General features: G+C 42.0%; 1 long non-coding RNA gene across 2 annotated transcripts in view; it reads left to right on the forward strand.

Moving 5' to 3' along the window:
- The first annotated feature begins 7,556 nt into the window (after positions 1–7,556).
- LOC309362194 overlaps positions 7,557–12,109 on the forward strand; it is a 70,486-nt gene continuing 65,933 nt past the window's right edge. For both annotated transcript variants that reach the window (XR_014164862.1, XR_014164863.1), the window contains exon 1: positions 7,557–7,699. This is a non-coding gene — a long non-coding RNA (uncharacterized lncRNA). The remainder of the gene's footprint in view (positions 7,700–12,109) is intronic.

Here is a 12,109-nt window from a genome sequence, read left to right on the forward strand (position 1 = left end):
TAAAAAAAAAGCTAGCTGGTCAAGATTCTTTTAGCCTCCATACATCCCTTTCTGCAATATTAGATTTTATTTAATTAGTCTAAAAAATATTTATATGCTGCTAGTCATAAAAAACCCAGAGTGGTTTACAACCGTATTGCATAAAACCATACAACAAAAACCATATAAAGTAGTTCAAGTCAGAAATTGTCTAACTCTTGTGGAAAGATGTTTTTTTAATTGCCTGAATAAGCCTGATTGAACAGAAAAGGTTTCAGAAGGCATTTATAAGTTGGCATGGAAGGTGCCCGCTGAATATTTCTCAATACTGGGCCAATGACATTAAAGGCTCAGTCTCTTGTTGTTGCTAAATTGTTTAGTCGTTTAGTCGTGTCCGACTCTTCGTGACCCCATGGACCAGAGAACGCCAGGCACCTCTGTCCTCCACTGCCTCCCGCAGTTTGGTCAAACTCATGCTGGTAACCTCGAAAACACTATCCAGCCATCTCCTCCTCTGTCGCCCCCTTCTCCTTGTGCCCTCCATCTTTCCCAACATCAGGGTCTTCTCCAGGGAGTCTTCTCTTCTCATGAGGTGGCCAAAGTACTGGAGCCTCAGCTTCACAATCTGTCCTTCCAGTGAGCACTCAGGGTTGATTTCCTTCAGTATGGAGAGGTTTGATCTTCTTGCAGTCCATGGGACTCTCAAGAGTCTCCTCCAGCACCATAATTCAAAAGCATCAATTCTTCGGCGATCAGCCTTCTTTATGGTCCAGCTCTCACTTCCATACATCACTACTGGGAAAACCATAGCTTTAACTATACGAACCTTTGTTGGCAAGCTGATGTCTCTACTTCTCAATATGCTGTCTAGGCCTGTCATTGCCCTTCTCCCAAGAAGCAGGCGTCTTTTAATTTCGTGGCTGCTGTCACCATCTGCAGTGATCATTGAGCCCAAGAAGGTGAAATCTCTCACTACCTCCATTTCTCCCCCTTCTATTTGCCAGGAGGTGATGGGACCAGTGGCCATGATCTTCGTTTTTTTGATGTTGAGCTTCAGACCATATTTTGCACTCTCCTCTTTCACCCTCATTAAAAGGTTCTTTAATTCCTCCTCACTTTCTGCCATCAAGGTTGTGTCATCTGCATATCTGAGGTTGTTGATATTTCTTCCGGCAATCTTAATTCCGGCTTCAGATTCATCCAGCCCAGCCTTTCGCATGATGAATTCTGCATATAAGTTAAATAAGCAGGGAGACAAAATACAGCCTTGTCGTACTCCTTTCCCAATTTTGAACCAATCAGTTGTTCCATATCCAGTTCTAACTGTAGCTTCTTGTCCCACATAGAGATTTCTCAGGAGACAGATGAGGTGATCTGGCACTCCCATTTCTTTAAGAACTTGCCATAGTTTGCCGTGGTCGACACAGTCAAAGGCTTTTGCATAGTCAATGAAGCAGAAGTAGATGTCTTTCTGGAACTCTCTAGCTTTCTCCATAATCCAGCGCATGTTTGCAATTTGGTCTCTGGTTCCTCTGCCTCTTCAAAATCCAGCTTGCACTTCTGGGAGTTCTCGGTCCACATACTGCTTGAGCCTTCCTTGTAGAATTTTAAGCATAACCTTGCTAGCGTGTGAAATGAGTGCAATTGTGCGGTAGTTGGAGCATTCTTTGGCACTGCCCTTCTTTGGGATTGGGATGTAGACTGATCTTCTCCAATCTTCTGGCCACTGCTGAGTTTTCCAAACTTGCTGGCATATTGAGTGTAGCACCTTAACAGCATCATCTTTTAAAATTTTAAATAGTTCAGCTGGGATACCATCACTTCCACTGGCCTTGTTATTTGCAGTGCTTTCTAAGGCCCATTTGACTTCACTTTCCAGGATGTCTGGCTCAAGGTCAGCAACCACACTACCTGGGGTATACGGGACATCCATTTCTTTCTGGTATAATTCCTCTGTGTATTCTTGCCACCTCTTCTTGATGTCTTCTGCTTCTGTTAGGTCCTTTCCACTTTTGTCCTTTATTATGGAAATCTTTGTACGAAATGTTCCTTTCATATCTCCAATTTTCTTGAACAGATCTCTGGTTCTTCTCATTCTATTGCTTTCCTCTATTTCTTTGCATTGCTCGTTTAAGAAGGTCTTCTTGTCTCTCCTTGCTATTCTTTGGAAATCTGCATTCAATTTCCTGTATCTTTCGCTATCTCCCTCGCATTTTGCTTGCCTTCTCTCCCCCGCTATTTGTAAGGCCTCGTTGGACAGCCACTTTGCTTTCTTGCATTTCCTTTTCATTGGGATGGTTTTAGTTGCTGCTTCCTGTATAATGTTGCGAGCCTCCATCCATAGTTCTTCAGGCACTCTGTCCAGCAAATCTAAATCCTTAAACCTGTTCCTCACTTCCACTGTGTATTCATAAGGGATTTGACTTAGATTGTATCTTACCGTATCTTGTTGCTAAATAAGCCTCACAAACTCAGGGAATATTAAGCAAATGCTTCTTCCAATGATATCAGTGACTGAGCTGGGATATAAGGGTTCAGGTGGTCCTGGAGCTGGCACAGGATCTTGGGGTGTGGGAACTAGGCACTTCCCCCATATGCGCCCAGCACCCTGGCGCACAAGCGCCCCCTGTCAGCAGTGTAAACTGGGTGAGTGCAGAGGACTTGCTCCGTGTGTTCACCCAGCCCCTGCCTGGCACGTGAGCACCCTCTGCATTCTGTCCTCACCTTAGCACCGGGAGGGCATGGAGGGTGCTCTTCAAACACTGCCCCCACCCAGCTTGTGAGTGCCAGCCCATTAGTGCCAGGGCTAAGTGAGCATGCAGAGGGAGCCCTCTGTGCTCACCCAGTCCCCATTGCTGATCAACATTCGAAACTCCCATTGTTCTAGGGAATTTCATTAATGCGAGCAGTTTCTGAGCTCTGGGCACAATACCGTGCCGAAGATTTAGAATTAGGATTAGAACTGCCACTGCCGGAAGGGAATTTTCAGCCACTCTCTTAAGATTGGAGAAGGGACCCTCTTAAGACTATTAGGGGGTGGGCAGGGGAAGTACGGCTTTGTTTTTTCCAGTCTTCAGCCGCAGTTCATTCATTTTCAGCCTGTATTCTTGTTATAAAAAAGTGCACCCAGGTACTATGTTGGGGCACTCATAACCTAGGTTTAATGTGCCATTTAGCTCCGAGCTTTCATATCTCAGTTTCTAAAACTGCCGCTGATGGTCAGTCACTCATGCACCGGGGATGGGAACAGGTACAGAGGAAACTCTGCCACCATTTGGCAGCAGCAGCAGCCTTTGTCCCTTGACAGTGGGGCGTGGGGCAGTAGCCTCCATCCCCCATGGGAGAGGATGCTCCTGCTCATCTGCTACGGGTGCTGGGGTGTGTGTGCTACACCACTGCAGCCAGTGTAGAAGTTTAAACAATGGTAGCACGGTCCAGTATATCTGAAGGAGCGTCTCCTCCCCCATCATTCTGCCCGGACACTGAGGTCCAGCTCCGAGGGCCTTCTGGCGGTTCCCCCCCTGCGAGAGGCCAAGTTGCAGGGAACCAGGCAGAGGGCCTTCTCGGTGGTGGCACCCGCCCTGTGGAATGCCCTCCCACCAGATGTCAAGGCGATGGACAACTACCTGACATTCAGAAGACATCTGAAGGCAGCCCTGTTCAGGGAAGTTTTTAATATGTGACATTTTAGTGTATTTTTCATTTCTGTTGGAAGCCGCCCAGAGTGGCTGGGGAAACCCAGCCAGATGGGCGGGGTACAAATAATAAATTATTATTATTATTATTATTATGTTGTTGGCCAAATGTCCCTGTTGACAGTCTGCACACTGCATTCTCCGCCAAGTGTAGTTACTGAACAAGACCCCCGGCCAGTTCCACACCGAGCACATTGCAGTAATCTAGCCTCAGAGTTACCAGTGCAGGATTACAAAGTTGAGGCCATCCTGACCAATATGTTAATAATAAAACAAATAATATAAATCCCAGAACATTCTGAATATGTTGTAAATCCTAAAACACTGAAGACTATAATCAGTGTAGTGATATTTATTAAAGCTAATGAGACATGTTTTGATCATTTTTCATTAAAGGAAGCAAAAAGGAAACTAAAATAATTATAATAAAGCATTGCACAACCACCCATCCCAGAGTATAATTCCTGCAAACTCCTGGGCATCAGAATGTGGAAGATTAAAATATGTTTTATTTATTATCTCTCACATTAAAGTAATGTAGGGACCAATTATGTTTTGTAGTACATAGCTGAAACTTAAAAATCTATGTGTGTGTGTTGGCTGGTTAGAGCTTTTTGTAAGACTGATGCTAGGGTTAGAGTCTCAGTGATTAAGATTCTGCTTTTGAAAATGTGGAAGGTGCAATTTGTAAATGTAATTTTATTTCCTTGTCATGACAGCAAGGCAGAATGAGTAATACGGTTCTTGCTGGACTTCCCCATGGCGAAGGTGGGCCTCACTGGGTCATGTAGCCTCCTCTCGATGCTCATGATGTTTTGTGTCTGTGTGTGTGTGTCGCTTGTGTGACCTTACACAAACATGACAAGCCCCCCCCCCCCCCGTTTCAAGCAGAACTTGGTGCTTCTGCCTGAGGGTCATCTGGTCCACACCCACCCACCCACCCTGCAATTCAGGAATCTCAACTAAAGTATGAGCAATATTGTGAAGAGTTTGGAGGATCTGCATCTGTACCAAAGGGACATGGTTGTCATGTTCACTTCATGGCACTGTATGTTCTGATAAAGCAATGTCTGACTGGCTTTGAAAAAAAAAATGAACAAAGTTCTATTTGGTTAAAAAAAATATGTTAGAAATGCCATGTTTAAGTACCTCTGCATTGTGTAAAACCATGAAGTTTTATATGATTTCGGATTTTTCATATTGAATTCACGATATGATCTTGATTTTTCCATATAATATTAACACATCACCATGACAAATTGAATTATTGTTGAATTGGTTAAAGTAATAATGAGTGAGCTCAACTAGACTCAAATCATATTGTTTCTATGGCCTCCCAGCACCACTGGAGGACAATAGGGACTGAAAGAAACTAGGGTCCTTAATCTAAAGAGGATTCAGTTACTGAAGCTGCCACACAGATGGAGCTGCAGCTCTGTTTAAGGACCCAGCCTGAGTTTGCTTGTAATTCAGGTAATGCTTGAGCCTGAGAGTCATACAGACTACATGCTTCACTTTCAGCAGGGACTGGCTGTACAGATGATATCCAGTGCAGTGGCATAGTGTTGGTTGCCAGTGCCAAGAGCTAGGGAAGCATTGCACCCCTAAGACAAGTAATGTGGCCCCTAACCGGTGCCTCCATGCAGTGCTCCATGCAGTGCTGCTGGATGGAGCTTTGGAGCAGCGTTGGGACATGTGTGTACGCATTCTTGGGCTAGGGTGCCACCACCACAACTGCCACAATTCTTGCTGTCCGCCTGCCTCCCCAGCAAGCAGGGGATGCCACATGGCCAAGGAATACAAGGACCCATCCTTTCTCAGCTCCTGAAGTGAAATAGGCAGACAGGACACAGAGCGCTTCACATCAGAATGGCAGCCACAGAGGTGCACCCATAAATTTCTTTGTGCTCAGGGCAATCACCCCAATATGACCCTCCCCTCCCACACACCACACCTCTGGTCCACTGTACGGTTGGGAAACACTGTTCTGAGAGTGCTCCAATTGGAGAATAGCCTTTACCAAAGGTGTCATGGGCTTTGAAGATGCTCGAACTCAGAACAAAAGGGAGAAACATGCAAAGAAGAAGGCATGCTTGGCAAACCCTCACTATGAACAACTCCTGCCCAGAAACCTATGTCCCCACTGTGGAAGGACGTGTGGATCCAGAATTGGCCTCCACAGTCACTTACCAACTCACTGTTAAGATCTTGTTCATGGAAGACAATCTTACTCAGCTACGAGTGATTGCCGAAGAAGAAGACGAAATAAGAGGTGAGTATGACTCAGGGAAAACTTCTAATTGGGCAATCTTAATCATGCCCATGGGCCAGAAATTCCCCACTAATGAGAAGGAAGGAAGGAAGGAAGATAAAAGGTGCCATTATATTTTGCTTGCTTGTTTTCCTATGCTTTACAAGATATCAGATTATAAGAGAACATGCATTTAAGAACCAATGAAAGAAAGAAAGAAAGAAAGAAAGAAAGAAAGAAAGAAAGAAAGAAAGAAAGAAAGAAAGAAAGGAAGGAAGGGAGGGAGGGAGGGAAGGAAGGAGGGAAGTCTAGGCTTCTATTCCATCCAATCACAGCAAGTCCCACCCTCTCCTCCTTCTGTACCTCTTGTGTACCAAGAAACCTATATGGATTGCAGCACAGTGAGATTCTGAGCTGCATTTGAGTGTGACCCCAAACTGGACTTTGCAAGAGCACTCAAACTGCAAGGTCATCCAAATTGCAAGATATTAACTTAAGGAATTCCCCACCCTTTTACCCCTCACCCCACCCCACATTGTTTAAAAACATTTTGAACAGCCACAATCTCTTCCAATGAAGATGTAAGTCCAGGTAACAATTTCACACACTACGGCAATTACTCTTTTGTGGCAATCATGTTCAAAAATGCATTTAACAATCCACACACCTTTAAGATTAATGGCAGAGATGTGATACCAGAAAAAAAAATATTCTAAAGATTGATGTCAGATTTAAAGGAGAGGTCAGAGAGAGAAGGAAGACCTTTTCTCATTAAATGAGAGTTGAAGGATGAATATCAGGAAATAATGAGGGAAAATAAGCCAGATTTTATGGACAGTGAAAGCTTCGATCTTTTAAAGTTTGATAAATAGGCATAGCAGGGTGGTCTGATCAATGCGGATTAATAATGATGCCTTTAAAAAAAGAGGACACGGAGTTCCATGCATATTTCTATGACACATAAACATTTATAGAAAAAATGAAGCGTGGTATCTTAAATATAAAGTGATGGAAAAATAGTCGTGATTTTATTATGAGATCACCACAAGGTCCTCACACTGCATTAATAAGAACTTGGTTTGCAGCAAAGAATGTCCCATGTAATGATGCAGCTTATTTTCAAATAAGCTAAACTCAAAGATCAACACGAGGGATTAAACTAATTCACAATGAATGAGGAAGAAATTCAGTTCACATTTAAAGGAAAAGTATGTTTCTGAAACAATATGCAAACCCAAACACAGCTACCCTTCGTAATTCACACTTACTGGGGTGAAGGGTTAGCATGCAAGCCTAATGGCTGCCTAGTTGTTCCAATAACCACAGGAATTCAAAGTCTTCTGTGAATGATCAAACAGAACAGACCTCGATTAAAAAGAACCCACAGGATTGGAAAGGGGGTGCAGAAGAGCACGAGAACCCTGCATGCAAAGTTGCAGAAACTTCACTCAGACAACGTAATAGAAAAGCAAACCACTGACACTTCAGACAAGGAAGGCCTGGCCAAAATGGTGTGAGGTGGCTCAAGGGCAAGGCAGGGCTTGAAAATGACTTACATGTCAGATGAGCCAGTGAATATATTTCATAGGTTAGGCATGCTCCTAAAGCAACCTGGACAGAGGCCTTTCAGCATCTTAAAACTAGATTAGAAACCCCTTCAGCTAAAATGCTGGATGTAACTAAGAAAGCTAATGGATCTGGAGACAGTCTGAAATGGAGATTCTCAAAATGACAGTGCAGGATCTAGAGCTCATGCTTGAAGATCAAATCAACTGTAAGTGCCTCAATAACTTTTGCTTTGGCGTGCACGGCAGTGTGTGTATGTGTGTGTGTGTGTGTGTGTAACATTAGTAACATTAATCCCAGAACTCACCTCATTCTGATTGATATTGAGAGAGTGTTGGACGTGTCTTATAAGACAGGTTGCTTTAATACAGTGTTGTGCTTGTATGTTTATGAACTGTTGTTCATGCAGTGCCCGTGTTATGTTTACTTGTTTTATTAAAAATTAAAAACAACACATTTAATAATAATAATAATAATTAACACTTATCTGAATTTTGCAGTGCCATTCCCTGGTCAAGCAATGTGTACAAAAAATGCATATTTTAGCTAAACTAACATACAAAGATACATTATTATATTAATGAAAATGGGCTTACCAAAATGTGTGCATTGTAAGAAAATACATGTGTATTTTAGAATAAATCTATACCAAAATGTTGATGAATTTCTAAAGATTTCTTTTTAAAAGGATGTAAACTGGTGTGAAAATGTGGAGCACAGAATTTAAGATTGGAGAAATGAGAGAAATGCAGATTGACAAATTTAGATTTAGGTGGGACAACCAACTGATTATGCAGTCATTTGATAGGAAGTTATCAAGTGCCATAACAGATAACAGAAAATTAAATGTATGTATTCATTAGGTCTCTCAGGACTTATATACAATACCAGAAATTATGGAGTATAGATTTAGTTAAGCTAATAAAAGCATCATGTAAAAGACAGAGAACTTAACTGTTCCATTCCTAATTGGGGGACCAGATGTATGTTTGATGCATTTATGAGATGTTGGGCTCTGTCAAACATGCATTCCCTCAATAGCTTCAGATCAAATTTGTGAAAAGTCTCCACTGGGGGGGGGGGATGAGTTGGATCCAGACCTGCAGAACAATGCTAACTATGCCTACTCAAAAGAAGTCCTATTGAATGCAATGGAGTGTACTCCTTGGTAAATGGAGTTAGAATTGCAAAGTATATTAATCATACTTTAGTCCCATTGTTTCAATTAGTCTGAGATTATATGGAAGTTGTACAGTGGTACCTCGGGTTACAAACACTTCGGGTTCCAGACTCTGCTAAACTGGAAGTAGTACCTTGGGTTAAGAACTTTACCTCAAGATGAGAACAGAAATCATGTGGCGGCAGCAGGAGGCCCCATTAGGTAAAGTGATACCTCAGGTTAAGAATGGTTTCAGGTTAAGAACAAACCTCCGGAACGAATTAAGTTCATAACCAGAAGTACCACTGTATCTATTATTCAGGTAGGTAGCTGTGTTGGTCTGACACAGTCAAAATATATAAATACTATCCCATGCTTTTTCCTGTAGGACTAATTGCAGTAATTAACAGTCGTCAACAGGTTTACCATACCCATTGAGTCAATCACCCATCTCTTACTACCCACCTGAGAAAAAACCCACCCCACCCTCCCACTATATATAAAGGTCTGGTGAATTCTGTTTTAGTGTATCTGAAAAAGTGTGCATGCACACAAAAGCTTATTCCCAGAACATACTTAGTTGGTCTCTAAGGCGCTACTGGACAACTTGTATCTATGATGTTTAGCTGATGTTGCAGTAAGCATTCATACATATATTAACCAACCCTGAGTTCCATGGAGTACTGTGTCCAGTTTTGGGCACCACAGATTAAGAGGGGTGTGAACAAACTGCAACATTTCTGGAAACGGTGACAAAAACAGCGAAGGCTCTGCAGATCGAGATCTCTGAAGAAAGAGTGAAGGAGTTGTGATTTTTTCACCTGGAGAAGAGATGATTAAGTCATCATCTAATATTTGAATGTCTGCATTTATGACTGAGCAGATTTGTTTTATGTTGCTCCACAACGCAGGACACAAAGCAATGGGTTCAAATTACCAGGAAAAAAATTGAAATTAAGAAGTATTAAAAACAAAATCATGATGGTGAGCACTTTGACAGTGGAACAGAATGCCTTGTAAGTTGTACTTTCCTTTATTGGAAGTTTTTAAGCAGAAGTCAGATGGCCAGCAGTCAGAAATGCCATAGTGGTGGATACCCAACGTTAACTGGGTTGAAAGGTCGATTAGATTGCTACTGAAGTTACTTCTACTTCACAGTGCAATCCTATGAGTGCCTACTTAGAAGTCTGCCCTTTTGAGTTCAGTTAGGTTTACTTCTAGGTAAGTGAGTATAGAATTTCAGCTTCCGTCTCATGGAAAAAAGTAGGACTTAGTGAAATAGTTACGACTGGCTTGTAATCTTGACTTCAAAGACACTGGGCTATGATTTAATTAGCTGTCTCTGGTTCAGTGCCTGGGAGTTTACCCATTTCCCCCCCATTGGCACTTGTTTACTATTATAACTAACTTTTCCAGAACAGTGCCTTTCCTACGATCCCCCTAGAGGCAAGGAAGCCCGATTGCCAGCTTTACCAGTTAAATTCATGCCAATAGCCCATTCTTGCAGATTTGGGAATGATTATGTATTTCTTTCAAATGCCTTAAAAAGGTGCTTGTATTGGTGCTGTGGTGACATGCAAGTCTATGTTTTACATTTAAATGAATAACTCATGATGAAACAATTGTATATGATTAATTTTTCATTAGTTGACAGTTCTAATTAAAAAGAAAATATACATTTTCAGTCCATGCTCAGGAGGCAGCCACTGTTGGAAACAGGGTCTGACCTTTTTGACTACTTAAATATTTATGGCTGTACAGTGAATTTCTGCTTATAAAAGATGGATTTAGTGCATACAAGGACCTGGACGTGTCCTCAGGCATGTTGCCTACAAAGGAAATATTTCACTCCCACCCTGCACTTGCCAGCACACTGATAGAAATCATTTTGATAAAGTTAGCTTGTTTCTTTAGTTTGTTTTTCAAAAGTCAGGCCAATCTGAATCCTTTTTATCTTCTGTTTTATTCACATACCTCACTCTAGTTAAAATACTCGAAAGGTAACTATTCGGCAGACCCTCAAGTATGATGAAATCCTACTTGCATCAAAAAGTCCACCACGTGATAAAAAAAACTTCATTGCAAAATGGGGAGTAACCTCTTCTTCTGAGACTTGGGGCTAGAAGATGAAGCGAGAGGAATAAGCAGAGCTACTTCCAAGCAGGTCAAGTTGGGTGAGGCAAAGTCTTGGCAAAATCAAGTGAGGCAAAGTCAAGACAAAGCTTTTTAAGGAGTTCAGGACCATGGTCAGATCCCTAAAGGCCCTGCTAGCTGAACTGTGAATGATCTCAGCCAAAACCTGGGGCCATCTGAGGCTTTATATATGCTGGCAAGGGCTATACTATTGTTCGCCTCATAGTTGCTAGTTTTGATGACTTAAAGGATCTTTGTCTGATTTTACAGGCACTGGCAGCTGCCAGGAGGAAACTAGGGGAGGTACAGTAGTTCTCCTAGTTGAGCAGACTGCATTTTCTCCTTGTTTATATCTTCTGCAGGGTAGTGCTAAGTTTCAGTGGGCATGACTGGCAGTGTTACTTAAATGTTCACCTGAAGTCTACTATCAAGGGATAGTCTTTCGAACTTCTTTTTGTGAATTTTTCAAAATGGTTTCATAGCCTCAACATGGATGTGATGAAATTGACTCTGCTAGTCCACAAAGATTAGATATTGACAATACCAATATCTTTTAGTCCTGAAGGTGCCTCAAAAATTCCTTATTGTTTCATCAGTCACTATATCAGTTCATTCAAAATTGGTTTATTAATCCCTTGCCTAAATGGTGGTGGTGATGATGATAACAACAATTTCTTAATATTAAAACAAACAAAATATATAAGTTCTATTTATCCCCATGTACACATATGGTTGAAAGGTCCACACAGTCACTATCCATGGTTTTTCCAGTATGTGAAAGAGTTGTATGCATGTACCAAAGTGTGTGCAACCATTCAAAGAGGGACCTAGAACAATCAAGGCCATCTTCTTGCATAGAGGACCACTATATATATACATCAGCACATAAAAGAACCCTTTTCATGCTGGCCAAACATGCATTGGTGAGGAGGCATTTCTCCTGCTGGCACCAGTGCACACACATCTTCACCTGGCCTGTGCAGGCCCCTCACACATTTCTACACATGGAAGCAGTTGTGTGCAGCATATGCACTCTTACGTCATTGGCCTGAGCCCCAAGTTAAGGACTTTGCAACATTCCTGTCTCTGGGTAAAAATGTGCAAAATTCTTTTGAGAAATCCCACACCTCTTACATAGAAACTTCCATGTCTGCCTCAAAGGCTTGCTTTATGTGAGATAGCAGAGAAACTCTAGCATACACCTTTCAAAATGATTTGGCACACTCTTACAAAGCCCTGCATGATTTCAGACAACTCAGGCTAGCTGTCCTTTCCTGGGAATGCACTATTGTTTAATGTACCTTCATTCAGAACAATCCTATTCTA

The sequence above is a fragment of the Podarcis melisellensis genome (assembly GCF_964234715.1).
Source record: "Podarcis melisellensis genome assembly, chromosome: Z".
NCBI classification, from domain to species: Eukaryota; Metazoa; Chordata; class Lepidosauria; order Squamata; family Lacertidae; genus Podarcis; species Podarcis melisellensis.